The sequence below is a fragment of the Passer domesticus genome, chromosome 1 (assembly GCF_036417665.1).
Source record: "Passer domesticus isolate bPasDom1 chromosome 1, bPasDom1.hap1, whole genome shotgun sequence".
Lineage (NCBI taxonomy): Eukaryota > Metazoa > Chordata > Aves > Passeriformes > Passeridae > Passer > Passer domesticus.
The window spans coordinates 144,297,419-144,316,616 of NC_087474.1; the positions used below are offsets into that span (position 1 = coordinate 144,297,419).

At 39.4% G+C, this 19,198-nt stretch overlaps 1 long non-coding RNA gene across 2 annotated transcripts; it reads left to right on the plus strand.

The window, feature by feature from the left end:
* Nucleotides 1–6,732: 6,732 nt before the first annotated feature.
* On the plus strand, nucleotides 6,733–17,540 carry LOC135283836 (uncharacterized). Of its 2 annotated transcripts, XR_010349445.1 has the most exons (3): nucleotides 6,733–7,053; nucleotides 12,192–12,290; nucleotides 14,925–17,540. It is a non-coding gene; the product is annotated as an uncharacterized LOC135283836 (long non-coding RNA). The 2 variants fall into 2 exon arrangements; XR_010349444.1 differs by lacking the exon at nucleotides 6,733–7,053 and having other exon boundaries at nucleotides 12,155–12,290.
* The last annotated feature ends 1,658 nt before the right edge of the window (nucleotides 17,541–19,198 follow it).

Here is a 19,198-nt window from a genome sequence, read left to right on the forward strand (position 1 = left end):
TTAGAGGGGCTGGATGGTGCAGTGAAATTCATCCCTTACCCAAAGCCACTTAGCTCAGCTTGTTGGGAAGCGCATACTGCCTTTCAGTCCTTCAGGAAATCAGGCATTTTCCTATAGTTCAGATGACACTCTAAAGAAAATTACTTTGATGAGTATGTTTTTTTAGCACAATCTAGAGAATGCAAGACAGAAATAATAAAATAAACCTGATATTTTTTACTATTGTCTCTCAATTGTGCACCTATTATCAGAAATTTTGGGTGTTTTCTACTTTTCAGAAATGCACAGAATTTAAAGAAAAGCATTTTAAGTTTCCCAGATCAGCATCTTCATTCAGCTATTTTAGCTTTGAGATAAATGGCCCTTCATGGATTTTTTCCCATGAATTTTTCCAATTTCTTTAAAATTGCTGATAATCTTCAAATATTCAGACTTCTGTGGCATAATTCCCAAAAAATATATGCAAAAGTATCCCAAAAATATGCAAAAACTTGTTTCATTTTTCTTGCTTTGAACTTGTCACCTCTTAGTGATATTTGATTGCTCACTAATTGCTTTGTGTCCCCACATCACACAATGTTTTATACATACCAGCATGACTTTCTCCTTATGTCACATTGCAATGTAGAAGAATCATAGTCTTCTCAGCTGTTTCTGAGAAAAAGCTGAATATTGGATTATCCTGTCATTTTATTTTTCAAATTTGGTTGGCTTTTTTTTATAATAAGAACATTATATGAATAGACAGTATTCAATAAACAGACTCTGATTTTCATTATGTTCTACTGGTTTTCATGATTTTATTATCCAGAATTAAAACAATTTGTGCAATTAACTGCCTCCATATTTTCTGTAAGAATACTTCTTGTACAGAAAATAAACAATATAGAAACTGTGAACAGCTTAGAAAATAGAGATGAGAATTTGAGTGGAGTTTGCACTACTAATAACAAGAAATTAAGCAAATCTGAATTCCATACAAAATACATCAATCCTTAAAGAACAGAATCTGAGGCAGAGGAAAGGCTGATGCATTTTTTGACAGGTCTTAGTTAACATGCAAAGTGTTCAAATATCAATACTAACAAGTAGATATATACAAACTTTAAAAACAGAGGGTTAAATTAATGCTGCATGGTGTTTTATTTAATGGTGAACAGATGAGTTCAGCAACTACTTATGCCTACTTGAAATTACTGAAATGAGAAAGAAGTATAACTTTAATTTACAGAAACACAAACTTTCACTTCTCATTTAACAAATTATAGCCTCTGATAAATGCATGGTTGCTTTATTGATACCACTGTCCATCCAGCATTTAAATTACTTGTGACCCTCTGTGGTATCTACAGAGGGAGATAAATGAAAGGCTTGGACCTTCATTCTAGCAATTGCAATATCCCAGATTGTGTTTATTGTCCATCCATTTAATCAATTAAACAGCCAAGGAGATCAGTTCCATATATTGAAACATCCCCTCAGTACTGGCCATAAGCTGAGTCTTCCCAGCTTCTTCTCTTAAAATACCTGTTTTCCTTTTTCTCCTTTGAGGTTCCAAGTTCTAAACACAGGCGGCTTTTTCCTTAAAGCACATTTGGAAAAGATAGTGAAACTTCCCCCTCTCTTCATGTGACAGACTCTTAGCTATGCCTCTTTCTTTTGACATCCAGTATGAGGAGGAGAGTAGTAATCCTGGGAAGTGGAGATTAGCACAAAATAGTTCTTTGAGCAACATGTGGCAGTGGCACCAGTAAATGTATCTCTGACCCTTAAAGTGTTTTTTTAATGTTACTTTTTCAGAATAGAGGAAATTATATTGGAGACCATTTACCCTGACAGCTATGGGGGAAAATAGAGAACTGTACAGAGAAAGGTGTCTGAAAACCTATCAGGATGTCTGTCTGGACAAACTCATTTGTTTGTATCCTCTGAAGTAAATAATTTGGATTCAGCTTGTAATTAATTTCATGCTTCTCTCTGCAGTGGAATGATCCCAGAATTCAGAAAAATATGTAAAAGCAAGGGACCATGCAACGCTTTGTACAGGTGAGACAGAGATCAGTGCATTCTTAGTTTATTGTTTATCTGTTACAAAATCAAAGACCAAGTCTGTGCAGCAGCTGATTTTGGTGTACATTTCTAGGCTATGTAAGGTTTAATTCTACCAGTACAAATTGAAATGAAGTTTGGGGATTCAGTTTGCTGTGTTCCTTCCCATTCACGCCTGTGTTTTTTGCAAACTTCCATCAGGGATGCTAATTTGTGTTAATTGATGCAGTTTTTTCCTCCTGTTCATGATAACACTCATTGTGAATCTGCTTACCAATCAAAAAGATCATAATAGACCACAATGGAAAATATACTAAGAATAACCAACCACATCTGCAAATAATATCAGTAGCATTTTCCTATTACATATGCTTCTTCAGAGTGAAATAAAAGATACAGGAAAAAATTGTCAGGAGCATTAATTAGCACCATGAGAGATTTTTACAAGTACAGAGAAAAAGAAGAAGCATATTGTTAATGTATATATTATGGTGCTGAAATAGAATGAAAAGCAAACCAAAACAAAAAAGATTATTTCCAAACCTGAACCACACTGTAGAAAGAAACAGTAATTGAAACTTTTCAATGATTGGATAGGAAACTAGAACCTAAGTTCACAGCTCACCTAGAAATAAGAGAGTTGATAAGATTAGGTAAGTTTTAAAGCTTGATTTTTCCACCTCTTTCCTATATATTTTAATGCTGTATATTGGAAAGAGTATACAGCTCTTGCACTCATTTTGTGGTAATTTCTCTGCCATGAAATGATAACTTTGAGAAGTCTATTGCCTTCCAGGAAAGTTTTTGATGAACAGATGTGTATCCTCTGTCTAAATAACATTGGCATGGAGGCTGGTGTTACATGGAAAAGCAGTTTTACAATTTTTGCTTTCATTACAGGGGTGCAAGATAATGCTCTGTATCCTCCCATGCATGATATCAAATATTTGATCTGGTTCTAGCATGTGGTGATTTAAAGCAAAAATACATTCACCTGAGGGAAGATGTCTTTCCCCTAAGTGCCACAGATCTACCAATTTATCTCCTGAGAACTGTTCTTAGAGACAGCCCTTGATCATAAATCCACATTTATGATCCCACTCCAAAATCTACAGCATGGCCAATCCACTTTGAATATGTTTGGCCTGTCTAATCCAAGTTTTCAGTTAAAAATCATATTCTTTACCTGAAATACGAATGTCATCATTAAAAAATAAAAATCTATTTCAATGGTTCCTGCAAGTGCCAATGGTTTTTCACAACTAAATTAACCCTTAGGCCAGGAATTTAGAAATGGTATTACATTTTTGTGGCCTAACAGTCAAAAGGAAATAGAGATGCATCTTGGAGACACCAAAAACAATTCTTCAACGACAATGAGTATCTTTAAAACATGCTACTCTTTCCAGAAACAGAAGCTTAGGTTAAAAGATCATATGTAGGCCATTGCTTTTCATCTACTCAACAGAGAAATGAAGAGGACATAATGGAAGAATGCAGGTTAAAAATAGAACAAATCTATAGCCCACAGATCTATAGCCCCTCTAAAAATTGCAGACAAGCTGTAGAACCCACAAAAAAAAACCTCAAAGAGATAAAAAAATCCAACAAAGTTTAAGCATGACAGTCTGAGTTAGTTTTTTAGTTATCAAAACTACAAGGGCTTGGAAGTCTATTGGTATTTTTTGGCCTTGACCTAAATGGTGGACTAACATAACAGCATGACACCATCAGGTGGTCCCAATTAATAATCTGACACTATTAGTCAGGGGTTTTTCTTTTTTCCTTTTTTTTTAATTTTATTTTTAAAGTTGTTCATCCAAATGTAAACAGTTTTGTTTGGGAAATGATTGAGGGCACACAAACAACAATGTCCTCTCGGAACAGCTGTTATAGCAGGAGAAAGGATTTTGAACTCTACAACTCATTAATTTACAAGGTAAGAGGAGGAGCATGTCAAGCAGTAGGGAGCCTGAGAGAAGAACAGAGGACTGGATGAGGTCAAAGAAACTGCCAGATCTCTGTGTTTACTGTTGGAAACCATTTCAGCTGCTAGAAGCAAGGAAAATAACTAATCAACTGTCTACTCCCTTCACAAGTCCCAGAACAACCTCTGAGGCTGCCATCTGTCCAAAAGAGATTATAGCTTGACCACCCTGTCATTAACCATCTAAAAGTTGTAAAGTAGAAGTGACTGAAAGTCTTCCACTGCAATACCTTTCTGTTAAAAGCACCTGATTGAAAATCTATTTTAAAGGAACAAAAAAATATTGATCTATATCAATAGGAATGTTCCATCAATGTTGATTCTTATTTATCTGCCTTGGGCTTTGGGCAGTCCTGTGAGGCAAGTGTTCAAAAGCTCTGTGATTATTGTTCTGTGTGATGAGTGGCTCCTGGTGAAGTGTGTTGAACTGTCAATGCAAAGAGCTGTACACAAGCCACAACAGCACCTTTCATAGGATCCCAGTCTTATGCCAAGCGCCTGATACACAGAAGACAGCTGCTGTTAACATCAAAAACATAGTAAATATGGTCTATCCAAGCAATCAGCATATGCAAAATTGTTTACTTAATGCAAATAAGAAAATTTATACAAATGAGACAAACAGAGACAAAATGTTTGAATAGGAAACCACATATAAAAAGAATAGAATGAAATAAAAAATTGGTTTGCAAGCTGTCGTTTAAATGCTGTCACAGATTTCTTCCTTAACATCAGTATGATCAACTCAGTAAACCCACAGGCAGTAGCAAGAAATAAAATAAAAAATAATCTGCAGTCTGATAGAGTCTTAATATTGCATATTGTGGTGGGCTACTCTTGCTTGAACACAAAGGTGCTGACAAAAGACACTGTATCATGTCCCATCCTCAAACTGGACGGGGAGAGAAAATATAGTGAAAGGTTTGTGGGTTGAGTAAGGGCAGTGAGAGATCACTGACCATTTACTGACAAACAGACTTGACTTGGGGAAATTATTGATTTTATTACCAAACAAATCCGAGCAGGATAATAAGAAGCAAATTCAAATCTTAGGAATAGCTTTCCCACCTCTTCCCTTCTTCCCCATGTAATGTTACTTCCAATTCTCTACCTCCTTCCCCCAGCAGCACAGAGTGATAGGAAATGGGGGCTGTGGTCAGTTTATTATGCATTGTCTCTGCCTCTCCTTGCTCCTGACTCTTGTCCCCTGCTCTAGTGTGGGATCCCTCCCACAGGAGACCGCTCTCTATAAACTTTTCCAAAGTGAGTCCTTCCCATGGGCTGAAGTATTTAATAAACTGCTCCAGTGTGTGGATGTTGGACCCATGACTGGTGATCTCTTTTTCGCTTCTATCTGATTTCCTAGTCACTTTCTCTTTCTTCCCTCATTTATTTTATTCTTTTTTTCTCTTGCTAATAGAAGATAGGGGTAAACCATATATCAATTTCAATATTGAGTGTGTAGTATGATAGTAAAATTTTGTGGGCTTCTTTAGACTCTTGACTTTTGCCATTCATTTTTACCCATGAGGTGTTCCCTTTAGCATAGGAGTGAGAGGTGACAGCTCCACACAAGCATGACAGCATAATGAATGCAGCATGTAGCCTTCAGTGACAGATTCAGAGTTTTACCCGGACATTAAAAAAAAAAAAAAAGAATTTACCTAAAGTGGATTTGACTCATTAGCAAAGATGCAATTGAAATTTAGATTTCTCTGATTCATAAACGGTTTAGTAGATTACTAGGACAGCCGAATTATTCTAGATAAATAGAGTTATTCTAGATAAAAAAAGAACAGTTTTCAGAAAACTCTCAGCAGAGTTGATGAGAACCTATTTGAACATGAATTTTCAGGACACTGCAAGGCAAATTAAAAGCCTAATGATCTATCTCCATTTTCACACGAGGTCAGGAAAGAATTGCAACCCAAGAGTGGAATCAATGGAATGGAATATGTGCTAGTCAAATAGCTGAAGACCAGAAAGGACATCAGCTCAGAGAGAATATGACTGGTCACTAAAAAAAGGGTTATCATTACTGAAACACAAAATATCAAAATCAGTCCAGATATAATCTGATTAATGAATAAAGAAAAATGTGAAGGACATATACTTGTTTCATGGATTCAAGCCAGATGACAGAAGTCTTTATCATCACTATAAAGACCACAGAAAAAGATGTATTACAGAAGGTTACAGATAAAATTAATTTAATTTTGTGCAGAGCACATATTTTTTGAAAAGCCTTTTACTGATATATTGGGACAACTACTACTTAAGAACATTACTTGGCATTTTTGTACCTTTTGGTCCCTTGCACCGCACCACGTTTCCTCTCACACCATTTTCTTGTAGTCACTAAATGTCCAAATTTTCTGTTTTTTGGGATTTTTTTGCCGGCGCATTTCATTTGATGATGTTATAAGTTTGGTTTTTTATAAAGTTGGGGTTTGCTTGTTGTAGGGGAAGGGAAGTGTCCAGGACTTGGTGGGGGCTGGAGGTGGATGGTGATTGGACCAAGGCACTGACCAATCACTCGACGCCCTGAAGAAATGATTGGTCCAGAATGAACACGAGTATGGACCAATCAAAGCACCCGAATTCCACCAATCAGTGCACGGATCCAAAACCCACCAATCCTAGACCAAGGGTAGTAATAAAAAGGGGGGTTTTCAGTTACAGGGGGTTCTTTCGCTTTTGTTGTTGGTGGTGTGCTGTTTGAGCTGTTGTAGAAGACCTGGGCTTATTCTGGGTCTTCAGTTCTCCCTGGCTTATTTTTTTTATTTTAGTAAACGAGAGCCTGTTTCAACTTGCTCTGGAATCTGGCCTCGTTTGAATTTGTAACATCTTTTGGGGACTCATCCGGGTTCGGCCACGACCCTGAGGTGGTCCGGGGTAGGCTGGAGCCCGAAGACGTGTCCAGCCACATTTTGGCTGCCGAGCTTTCGACTACATCGGACTGAGGAGGGGAAGGCGCCGACTCCCAAAGCCAGTGAGAAGAGCAGCAGCTCAAAAGCGTAAGCCCTCCGAGAGGGAGCAGGGAGACTCCTAGGGGTGGTATTAGGCAGTGGCCTGAATTGCTCCCCTTGAACTAGGACCCCAGTTAAAGGGGGTCATAGAGGGGGGCACACCTGGCACTCTGAACTAGGACCCCAGTTGAAGGGGGTCATAGGAGTGTCTGGGTGGGGGTTAGTGAGGCAGATTTGCCCGGTGGGGGGGGGCTTTCTGCCTACTAACTAAAACCATCCGGAGGGCTGTTCCTCAGAGGCAGACAGAAGTCTGACCTCTGAGGAACTAGGACCTTAGGTGTGGGAGGGAATACTCTCACATGGAGACTGGGTGTTTAAAGCAGCCACCGTGTGGGGGAGTGCCCCTTTTTTTCCAGGTCAGGGAAGGGGAGGGTGCTCCACCTAAGGGAAATAGGAACCTCCGAACTAGGACCCCAGTCGAAGGGGGTCATAGGAGGAAGTTGGCTACCCCGAGCTAGGATCCTAGCTAAAGAGGGTCATAGGGGTAGCTGAAAATATCTTCACAGGAGTGGTGACCCACAGGGGGGAGGTGGGCCACCGGCTGTGGAAGGGCCTTTCCAGTCACTAGGACTGGAAAGGAGGTTAGAATTGGCCTGGAACTAGGGAAAAGATTTTTTTTAATTATCATTTAAATTGCGTTTGGGAAGTGTGGGCTGGTAGGCAGCCACTTCAAGTGCTCTCTTTTGTTAGTGATTTTAAGTGTGGGCTGGCAGGCAGCCATTTTAAGTGCTCCTTTATCTTGGTGATTTTTAAGTGTGGGCTGGTAGGCAGCCATTTTAAGTGCTCCCTTATCCTGGTGATTTTTAAGTGTGTGAGCTGTGAAGCAGCCATTTTAGGTTCCTATTGTGTGGTGACTATTAGCTGAGAAGCGGCCATTTTGAGTTAAGTGTGTGTTTTGTAGTGTAAAGGCTGTGTAGCAGCCATTTTAAGTTCCTATTGTGTGGTGGCTATTGGCCGAGTGGTGGCCATTTTGAGTTAAGTGTTTGCTTTGTGGTGTAAAGGCTGCAGCGGCCATTTTGAGAAGTGAAACAGTACCCAGAAAACTAAGTGGCTATTTTACTTAAAGGTTGAATTAAATTGTTAGTTAAATTTCCTTCCAAAGTGCTGTTTGGATTTTTGATTCTCTTAAAACAGATTAGTTTACTCCTTTAATTGAATTGTTCCCATTTTGTTACATTGGAGCCATTACTTACTGTAATTCCTTATAAGTCTAAGATATAGTTAATTTCTTTAAAACTCACTATTTTGTTTTAATTCCTACAATTTGCCATTTTATTCATTAATCCAAATTCGCCATCTTTATTTTAATTCCCACGTCCTGCCATTTTGATTAATTTATTATCCTGTAGCTGTTTTATTTAAATTGTAAAAGTTATTAAAATTCATTTATATAAAATCGGCCATTTTATTTCAATTCCCACATCCTGTCACTTTCTTTATTATATCTTTATTTCATTTGTCATAGGACGCCATATTTATTTTTATTTTATTTCTATAAAATCCGCCATCTTTATTTTGATTCCCACCTTAAACAGCCATATTTATTTTATTTCATTTATATAAAATCAGCTATTTTTGTTTCAATTCCCACATCCTGTCATTTTCTTTGTCACATCTTAACTCCATTTATTATAGGACGCCATATTTATTTTTATTTTATTTCTATAAAATCCGCCATCTTTATTTTGATTCCCACCTTAAACAGCCATATTTACTTTATTTCATTTACGTAAAATCAGCCATTTTTATTTCAATTCCCACGTTTAAGTGGTTCCCACGGTTAACTCCCGTGCCCTGTTATTTTATCTGTTTTACTTAAATAATCATATTTAATTTTATTTTATTTCTATAAGAGCCGCCATCTTTATTTTGATTCCCACCTTAAACAGCCATATTTATTTCATTTACATAAAATCAGCCATCTTTATTTCAATTCCCATGTTTAAGTGGTTCCCACAGTTAACTCCTGTGCCCTGTTATTTTATCTGTTTTATTTTAAATCATCGTATTTAGTTTTATTTCATTTCTATAAAACCCACCATATTTATTTTGATTCCCACCATAAGTTGTCATATTTATTTTATTGCATTTCAATTCCCACGCTTGGTGTTGCCTACATTTAGTTATATTTGGCCTTTTTAAACAGTGTTGCTGGTGTGTATTAAAGAATAAGAGGAGAGTTTAAACTCTAAAATGGGACAGTGTGCAGGAAAGAGTGTAGCTAAGAAAAGAAAGGTGAAGCAAACCTTTAAGAGCATACCTCCCAGTAGTCCATTGGGGAAAATGTTAGGTAATTGGGACGATAATGAGAACTTAAAAGAGTTAAATAGAATACAAATGATAAAGTATTGCACAGAAATATGGCCTACAGAAAGCATAGCTGAAGGTCCAGTATATTGGCTATGTTATGGCACTGAAGAAAAGTGGTTGTGTGTGGCTTTAAAGAGATATGTTAATACCAGGGTAGAGCCATGCCAACAGGAAATTGAATATGCTAAATGTTGGCTGGAAAAGGAGAAGCAAGAAGAAGAAATAATAATGTATAAAGTCTCCAAAGAAAAAGAAAAAGAAGTTAATAAGGTACCAGAAAGGAGGTGGGACCCATTAGATCATCTTCCTCCTCCACCCCCTCCAGATCCAATAGAATACCTCCCATTACCTCCTCCTTCCTCAAGTTCACCTATATATGATTTGCCACCACCTCCCCCAGAGTTATACCCCACAATACCAACCTCAGGGGAAAAACTAAGACAGAAATCTAGAAACAATAAAATCACCTCCCTCCTTAAGCAGGGAACACCATATTGTAGATGCATCTTCCTCTGTGCCATCTCCCCTCCCAGTAACACCTGAGCCTGAGCACTCAAATTCATCTTTAATTTTGCCAAGGGCATCAAATTCTTCAAATACTACCCAAAGTACCCCTACCCCTATAGCAATTCCTAAAACCTTCCAAAATCCTCCTTTTTATTTTTCCCCTATATTTCCACCAATCCCTCAAAATCCCATTTTTGGTACTCCCTTTCTATATACCCCATGTACCCCAAAACCCTAAAAGTCAAATAGAGGAAGAGCATGTAAGAATAGAAACAACCTGCTGTTGTAAAGATAAAGAAGAAAATAAAATAACTGAGCAGGACAAACATGTTGAGGGTCATCCATATAACACAAGGTTCCAAGCAAAGAGAATGAAGGAAAATCTAGAAAAGACTGAAAAATTATTTCCTCTAAGGGAAGTACCTATGGGTGGAGCCAGGGGAGGTATAGGGTTTGTGAATGCTCCGTTAACCACTTCAGAGGTCAGAAACTTTAAGAAGGAAATTAAACCCCTCCTGGAAGACCCTATAGGTGTCTCCCAACAATTGGATCAGTTTTTAGGACCTAATATTTACATGTGGGAGGAACTAAATTCAATTATGGACATACTATTTTCTTCAGAGGAAATACAAATGATCAGAGCAGCAGGCATGAGAATATGGGAGAGAGAAAATTGAGGTGGCCCTAGAGGGGAGGACAAAATGCCACTTAATGTACCAGACTGGGATCCCAACGAGGAGGAAGGAAGAACAAACATGAGACAATACAGGACATTAATAATCAGAGGAATACGGGAGGCAGTACCAAGAACCAATAATGCCCGACTAACTTTTGACAGCCAACAGGAGAAGGATGAGTCTCCAAGTGCTTGGTTGGAGAGGTTAAAAAGAAATTTTCAACTATATTCAAGTGTAGATCCAGATAGCGCAGAAGGGCAAGTGTTAGTCAAAATACAATTTGTTACAAAAGCATGGGTGGATATAAGAAGGAAGCTAGAAAAGATAGATGATTGGCAAGAAAAAGGTATGAATGAACTGTTAAGAGAAGCACAGAATGTATATTTGAGGAGAGATGAGGAGAAGACAAGAACCAAGGCTAAAATCATGGTAGCAGTAGCAAGAGAAAGTACAGAATTTGGAAATGATGGATGAACTAGAGAAGGAAGGGATAAGTATACTGGACCTAGAGGAAATGAATTTAAAAAGCCATTTGGTGGAAACAGTGAATATACTAAAGACAGTAGAACACCGTGGATGGAAAGGAGACCACTATGGGCAGAGATTACATGTTTTCATTGTGGTGAGAAAGGACACACAAGGAACTTTTGTAAAAAGAGAAAAATAGATGATGCTATGTCCCAAGAACAAGAGGAATTAGAAAGCTTAGAGGGAACGATTAGGGGTGTCGGGGGCTCTATGCTCTGAGGGATGGATTAGGTTATCAAAAGGAGCCCCTGGTAAACTTGGAAATTGGCCCTCAGAGCGAGGAAACCGAATTCTTAGTAGACACTGGAGCAGACCGATCAAGCGTTTCAAAAATCCCTAAAGGATGCAAATTGAGTAATAGGACTTGCAAAGTTAGAGGTGCTGAAAATAATCCTTTTGAAGTACCTATCATAGAGGATGTAACAGTGAAGGGAAGTTTCAGAGAAGGCTGTACTGACCTCCTATATTTGCCAGAACTTGATTCGAATCTCCTAGGCCAGGACTTACAGGTGCAATTAAAAATAGAAGTGGTGCCAGAGGGAAAGCATATGGTAGCAAAGATGATGTTATTAAAAGATGAGGATGAAAAAGGAATTAATGCGAATGTGTGGGCAGAGGAAGGAAGATATGGGTTGCTGGACATTACACCTATTCAGATTGAAATGAAACCAAACCTTCCTCCAATTAGAGTTAAGCAGTATCCAATTTCTGTAGAAGGAAAACAAGGACTGAAACCAGTTATCAAAAATTTGCTGAAGGAAGGTATATTAGAACCATGCATGTCACCGCACAACACACCTGTATTACCTATCAGGAAACCAGATGGTACGTATCGTTTGGTTCAAGACTTACGAGAAGTAAATAAACAATTACAAGGTATCCTGTAGTTGCCAACCCATATAACTTACTAAGTAAAGTACCAGCAACCCATGCATGGTTCAGTGTTACAGATTTAAAAGATGCATTTTGGTCGTGCCACTAGAGAAAGAAAGCAGGAAATGGTTTGCGTTTGAGTGGGAAGATGAGGAGACTGGAAGGAAACAACAATTACAGTGGACAAGGTTACCACAAGGTTTTACAGAGTCACCTAATTTGTTTGGACAGACCTTGGAGGAAATAATGAAGCACTTTACACCTGAGGACAATACCCAAGTTCTGCAGTATGTGGACGATCTACTAATTTCTGGAGAACAAAAGGAGGAGGTACAGAAAACAACAGTTAACTTGTTGAACTTCCTAGGTGAAAAAGAGTTGAAAGTATCAAAAAGAAAATTGCAATATGTGGAACCCAAAGTAAAATATTTAGGACATTTAATTGGAAAAGGTTATAAGAAATTAGATGCTGATCGAATTCAAGGGATATTTTCGTTACCAGCACCAAAAACAAAAACAGACATAAGAAAATTACTGGGACTAATTGGATATTGTAAGTTGTGGATTGATGGTCATACAAAATTAGTCAAATTTTTATACAATAAATCAGTCGAAGATGAACCTATTAATTGGAATGAAGATGATGATGCAAAATTAGAAGAACTCAAAGAGAAATTAGTGAAAGCTCCAGTTCTAGGTTTACCAGACTTAAATAGACTGTTTGAATTGTTTGTTAACGTTGAAGATGGAATAGCCTATGGTGTTATAACACAAGATTGGTGCGGGGTACGGAAACCCATAGCCTATCTTTCAAAATTAATGGACCCAGTTGTCAGAGGCTGGCCTACGTGCCTTCAAGCTGTAGCTGCCACAGTAACCCTGGTAGAAGAAGGCTACAAACTAACCTTGAGGAACAAAATCAAAGTGTATACACCCCATGATTTAAAAAGCCTACTGAGCAAATGAGCCTGTCAGTGGATTTCCGACAGCCGACTGTTAAAATATGAATGGATTTTAAATAACAGTGACAACATAGAATTTTCCACCACAAGGATACAAAAATTATTTTTATACGGAGAACCTAAGGAAGAGCTCGAACACCACTGCCTCGAGACCATAGATATGCAAATAAAAGTAAGAGAGGATTTACAGGAACAGCCAATACCAGAAGGAGAAATACTTTTTGTAGATGGGTCATCTCGGGTGGTGGATGGGAAGCGAACATCAGGCTATGCAGTAGTGGATGGCCATGCTATGATAATAATAGAACAAGGAAAATTAGGTGTAAACTGGTCAGCTCAGTGCTGTGAAATCTATGCACTATTGAGAGGATTGAAGCAGCTTGAAGGAAAAAGTGGAACTATTTATACTGACTCTAAATATGCTTATGGAATAGTCCACACCTTTGGTAAGATTTGGGCAGAAAGAGGATTTATTAATACAAAAGGGAAAACCCTAATCCACAAAGGTCTCATAAAAACAGTTTTGGAAGCTCTGAAAGGGCCTAAGGAAATTGCTATTGTTCGTGTGAAAGGACACCAAAGAGGGGACACTAAGGAGATAGAAGGAAATAATTTAGCTGATATGGCAGCAAAACAGGCTGCTCTAGAGGACTCAGAAAAGATCTTTAAGTTGAATGAAATAGGAAATGGGAAGGAAGAGGATAAAGGAGTAGAAGAAATTCCTGTTTTTGATGAAAAAGAGCAGGAAGAGCTACTAAAACAAGGTGCAATATTGAAGGAAACAGGAAAATGGGAAATGCCAGATGGGAGGCAAATAGTAAACAAAGCACTCACCAGAAAGATATTGGAAGACCTGCATGCATCAACCCATTGGGGGACTCAAGCGTTACATGACCATTTTATGAGGACCTATGTATGTATTGGAGTATGGGAAATGGCCAGAATAATAACTAGAGATTGCATGATACGTCAGAGAATAAATAGAAAAGTAATGAGAAAACCGCCTCAAGGGGGAAGAGAACTAGCAAAGAGACCATTCCAAAGCATCCAAATAGATTTCACAGAATTGCCGCAAGTGCAAAGGTACAAATATCTATTGGTAATAATAGACCATCTGACACACTGGGTGGAAGCCTATCCGACCACCAGAGAAACTGCAGAAACTGTAAGTAAGATCCTATTAGAACACATCATACCCCGGTATGGAATCATAAACACCATCGATTCAGACAGAGGTCCTCACTTCACAGCTAAAATAATACAACAGCTTGTAGAAGCCCTTAACATCACATGGAGGTTTCATACACCTTGGAGACCCCAGAGTTCTGGGAGAGTAGAACGGATGAATCAAACCCTCAAGAATACACTTACCAAATTAACAGAAGAGACAAAAATGAATTGGCTAAAATGTCTCCCTTTAGCTTTATTAAAAATAAGGACAAGACCGAGAGCAAATGTAGGAGTTTCCCCATATGAAATGATGTTTGGGCTACCATTTTTAACAACTCTAGGACATGCAGGAACATACGAAGAAGGAGAAATGAGTGTAAGAAAATATATAAAGACCATCACCAGCACTTTAGAAGAGCTAAGAGTTGAAGGATATCTTCCTCAATCCACTCCTATTGATTTCAAGATTCATAAATTTCAGCCCAGTGATTGGGTACTAATTAGAGCTTGGAAAGAACAACCCTTAGTCCCAAAGTGGGAAGGTCCTTTTCAAGTGCTATTGACTACCGAAACAGCTGTCCGGACACAGGAACGAGGGTGGACACATATAACTAGAGTAAAAGGGCCAGTTTCCGCACCCAAGGAGTTACTACCAACGTTAGCAAAATCTAAAGAGACCTCGGATACACTGCCGAAAAACCCATAGACTGTAATTCCTGAGAGTTGTTAGGAAAATGTTTGTGAAAAATTGTTATGTTTTTAGTAGAATGGATATTTGGTGTGAAAGATGTAGTAATTGTGAAATACTAATTTCTGGTATCTTTTGTTGCAGATCAGAAGATCCAAGCAGAGAAATAGAGCATTCTCCCACGCATCTAGCAATCTGGCCCTAAAAAGGATAGAAGAAACAAGTTGATACAAAAGGGAAAGTGAACTCCTGCTACAGTAACGGGTAAGAGTAACACGTTAAGAAAAGGAAAAAGGGGGGCAAGACCGGATCAAGTTACATTCTCGCCATAGAAAGTTGCTGATCCTCTACGGAGGGAAGACATGATTAGGAGAGTGGCTTGTACCGGACCCCCGTTCCTATGTATCCTCCTACTTATGATCCTTGATAAGGAATGGACAGAACCATGCGAAAAGTGTTACTACCCTTTGTACGCAGGAGAATCTCGGACTGCCGTCCTCAGAACACACACTAACCCGAGTCCTAATTGTATCAACTTTTTATCGGTAACAGCATGCATAGAGGACGGTAAAACATATTGGCTGTTCGAAAAAATAGGAAATTTTAAACACAAATTGTTGGGGGAACGCCCTATAAAAGAAAAGTGGATCTGTTCTGCAAAGAAACCTATTGAAGGGCAAGTAAGAGATGACAATTATGAACCTGATCTGATAAAAGAAAAAGAAATAAAAGGGGTAATCAAAAAGGGACCAAAAATCTCGACTCTGGGAGGGAAGAACCTATTTCTTGACCTAGCAGAGAAAATCAGTCGCAAATTTAATGTCTCCAACTGCTGGATCTGTGGGGACACTCGTATGGCCGAGATTTGGCCATGGGAAGGGATTCCTATGAGTCCGAGAGATGTGCTTAGGATTCTAGAGAAAGAAGGATCCGAACGAGACAGCAGACCAGAAGAAGGAGTCTGGAAACTGAGATCCGAAGTAATTGGTGAAGAGTGTCTTTGGAGGAGACATCAAAAGTACACCGTGCATTTGGGTGAGATCCATTGCAAACGTTATTTAGTCCTAGATGACACCCGTCAGTGGTGGATCCCCAAAAATCCCCATTTGTATTGGTCTAGGTCCAAGAGATTCCAATGTTCATACATAGAAAGAGAAAAGCTATATGAATGTCCCACCAGAGAACCCAATCCATTCTGGGATGTACCACAACTTGCCAAATTTTGGAACCAAACTAGTTATCAATTAGAGAGCCAGCTCCAGTTTTGGAGAGCTCCCAAAAATTTATACTGGTTGTGCGGAAAAAGAGCTTATGTAGTCCTGCCAAAAGGATGGGCTGGAAGTTGTACATTGGGAGTAATAAGACTCTCCTTCTTTCTCCTCCCCAGGGTAGAAGGATACCATTTAGGGATACCCCTATATGATGAGCTAGCCTGGAAAAAGCGAGACTTATCCATAGGAGGCACCCAACAATGGGGGGAGGAAGAATGGCCACCAGAACGTATTATAGCCACCTACGGTCCAGCTGCTTGGGCTCAAGATGGGTCATGGGGATATAGGACACCTATTTACATGCTAAACCGAATAATCAGGTTGCAAGCCCTATTAGAAATCATCTCTAACCAATCCACTTTAACTATAGACCTCCTTAATGCTCAATCCAGACAAATGAGAGCGATGATTTATCAGAACCAGCTAGCTTTAGACTGCCTTCTAGCTGAAGAAGGAGGAGTCTGTGGAAAATTTAATTCCTCAGAATGCTGTATTGAGATAGGTGATAACAGCAAAGTAATTACTAATATTACTACCAACATTAGAAAACTAGCCCGTGTCCCTGTCCAGAGGTGGACCCCATTGATTCAAACTGATTTAGGAAATTGGTGGAATAACTTATTAAAAAGGGATTGGTGGAAGAAAGTATTGGTAATCCTAAGTGGTGCCCTAATAAGTATTGTTCTCCGTCCATGTATGATCCCATGCCTCATCCGGGTCGTTACGAAAACCGTGATCAGCTCCCTCGAGCTCACCCTCAAAAGTGGAAACAAGGACAAAGATGCTAAGAACATTTTAATGTTACAAGAACAAGGAGTGGAACCCAACCCAATGGCAGAGACAGATGAGTCCGCAGCCGAAACGTACAGGAGATACCAGAAATTAAGAAAATCATATACCATAGAAGAAGAAACTGTTTAAAAACAGTTCAAAATGAACTGTTGAAGAGACTTTCTAAAGAAACTGTTTTAAGACTGTTCAAAAATGAACTACTAAGAGACTGTTTAAAAAGACTGTTTAAGGAAAGACTGAGTGGAGCTGTTGATGCGGGCTAAAGCCCGATCAAAGTTTTAGAGAGGGGAGTTGTTATAAGTTTGGTTTTTAATAAAGTTGGGGTTTGCTTGTTGTGGGGGAAGGGAAGTGTCCAGGACTTGGTGGGGGCTGGAGGTGGATGGTGATTGGACCAGGGCACTGACCAATCACTCGACGCCCTGAAGAAATGATTGGTCCAGAATGAACACGAGTACGGACCAATCAAGGCGCCCGAATTCCAACAGTCGGTGTTCGGATCCAAAACCCACCAATCCTAGACCAAGGGTAGTAATAAAAAGGGGGGGTTTTCAGTTACAGGGGGTTCTTTCGCTTTTGTTGTTGGTGGTGTGCTGTTTCAGCTGTTGTAGAAGACCTGGGCTAATCCTGGGTCTTCAGTTCCCCCTGGCTTATTTTTTTTATTTTAAAAAACGAGAGCCTGTTTCAACTTGCTCTGGAATCTGGCCTCGTTTGAATTTTTAACAATCATATCTCCTTTCCAGAGCGTTTGTAAGCCTTTCTTTGCAGGGTCGCAAGATTTCGTTTCCCTTCCCGAAAGGAAATTTCATTTCCTTTCGGGAAGGGAAACGAAATCTTGCGATTTCAATGGGAATCAATTGGGCTATCTTTGGACCAAGTCCCAGCACTTGACAGTGTCTCATGCCTTTTGATGGGTTTGTCTTTGCCGGTGATTTTTTTCTTTTTTTTCAGCAGCAATGCCATGGCTCTCATATCTTCCCCTACAAGTTGTGTCTTCCTCCTCGACTTTTCTTCCTGCCTTTGCAGCACCTGTGAGCTGAGCTTTGGCATCTTCTGGTCCTTGGCACTGCACCTCATGTAATCCTGGTCCATTTTCTTGCACTCACTCAATTTGCAAATTTTTTTTTATTTTCATCAGCAACCATGCCATGGCTCTGATATCTCCCCCTGCAAGTTGTGTCTTCCTCCTCGTCTATTTGCCCTGCCTTGCCTGCATGTCTGAGCTTAGTTTTTGTACCTTTTGGTCCCTTGCACTGCAGCACGTTTCCTCCCACACCATTTTCTTCTAGTCACTAAATGTCCCAATTTTCTGGATTTGGGAATTTTTGCGGGCGCATTTCATTTGATCATATCTCCTTTCCAGAGCGTTTGTAAGCCTTTCTTTGCAGGGTCGCAAGATTTCGTTTCCCTTCCCGAAAGGAAATTTCATTTCCTTTCGGGAAGGGAAACGAAATCTTGCGATTTCAATGGGAATCAATTGGGCTATCTTTGGACCAAGTGCCAGCACTTGACAGTGTCTCATGCCTTTTGATGGGTTTGTCTTTGCCGGTGATTTCTTTTTTTTCAGCAGCAATGCCATGGCTCTCATATCTTCCCCTACAAGTTGTGTCTTCCTCCTCGACTTTTCTTCTAGCATTTGCAGCACCTGTGAGCTGAGCTTTGGCATCTTCTGGTCCTTGGCACTGCACCTCATGTAATCCTGGTCCATTATCTTGCACTCACTCAATTTGCAAATTTTTTTTTTATTTTCATCAGCAACCATGCCATGGCTCTGATATCTCCCCCTGCAAGTTGTGTCTTCCTCCTCGTCTATTTGCCCTGCCTTGCCTGCATGTCTGAGCTTAGTTTTTGTACCTTTTGGTCCCTTGCACTGCACCACGTTTCCTCCCACACCATTTTCTTGTAGTCACTAAATGTCCAAATTTTCTGGTTTTGGGAATTTTTTTGTGGGCGCATTTCATTTGATCATATCTCCTTTCCAGAGCGTTTGTAAGCCTTTCTTTGCAGGGTCGCAAGATTTCAATGGGAATCAATTGGGCTATCTTTGGACCAAGTGCCAGCACTTGACAGTGTCTCATGCCTTTTGATGGGTTTGTCTTTGCCGGTGATTTTTTTCTTTTTTTTCAGCAGCAATGCCATGGCTCTCATATCTTCCCCTACAAGTTGTGTCTTCCTCCTCGACTTTTCTTCCTGCCTTTGCAGCACCTGTGAGCTGAGCTTTGGCATCTTCTGGTCCTTGGCACTGCACCTCATGTAATCCTGGTCCATTTTCTTGCACTCACTCAATTTGCAAATTTTTTTTTATTTTCATCAGCAACCATGCCATGGCTCTGATATCTCCCCCTGCAAGTTGTGTCT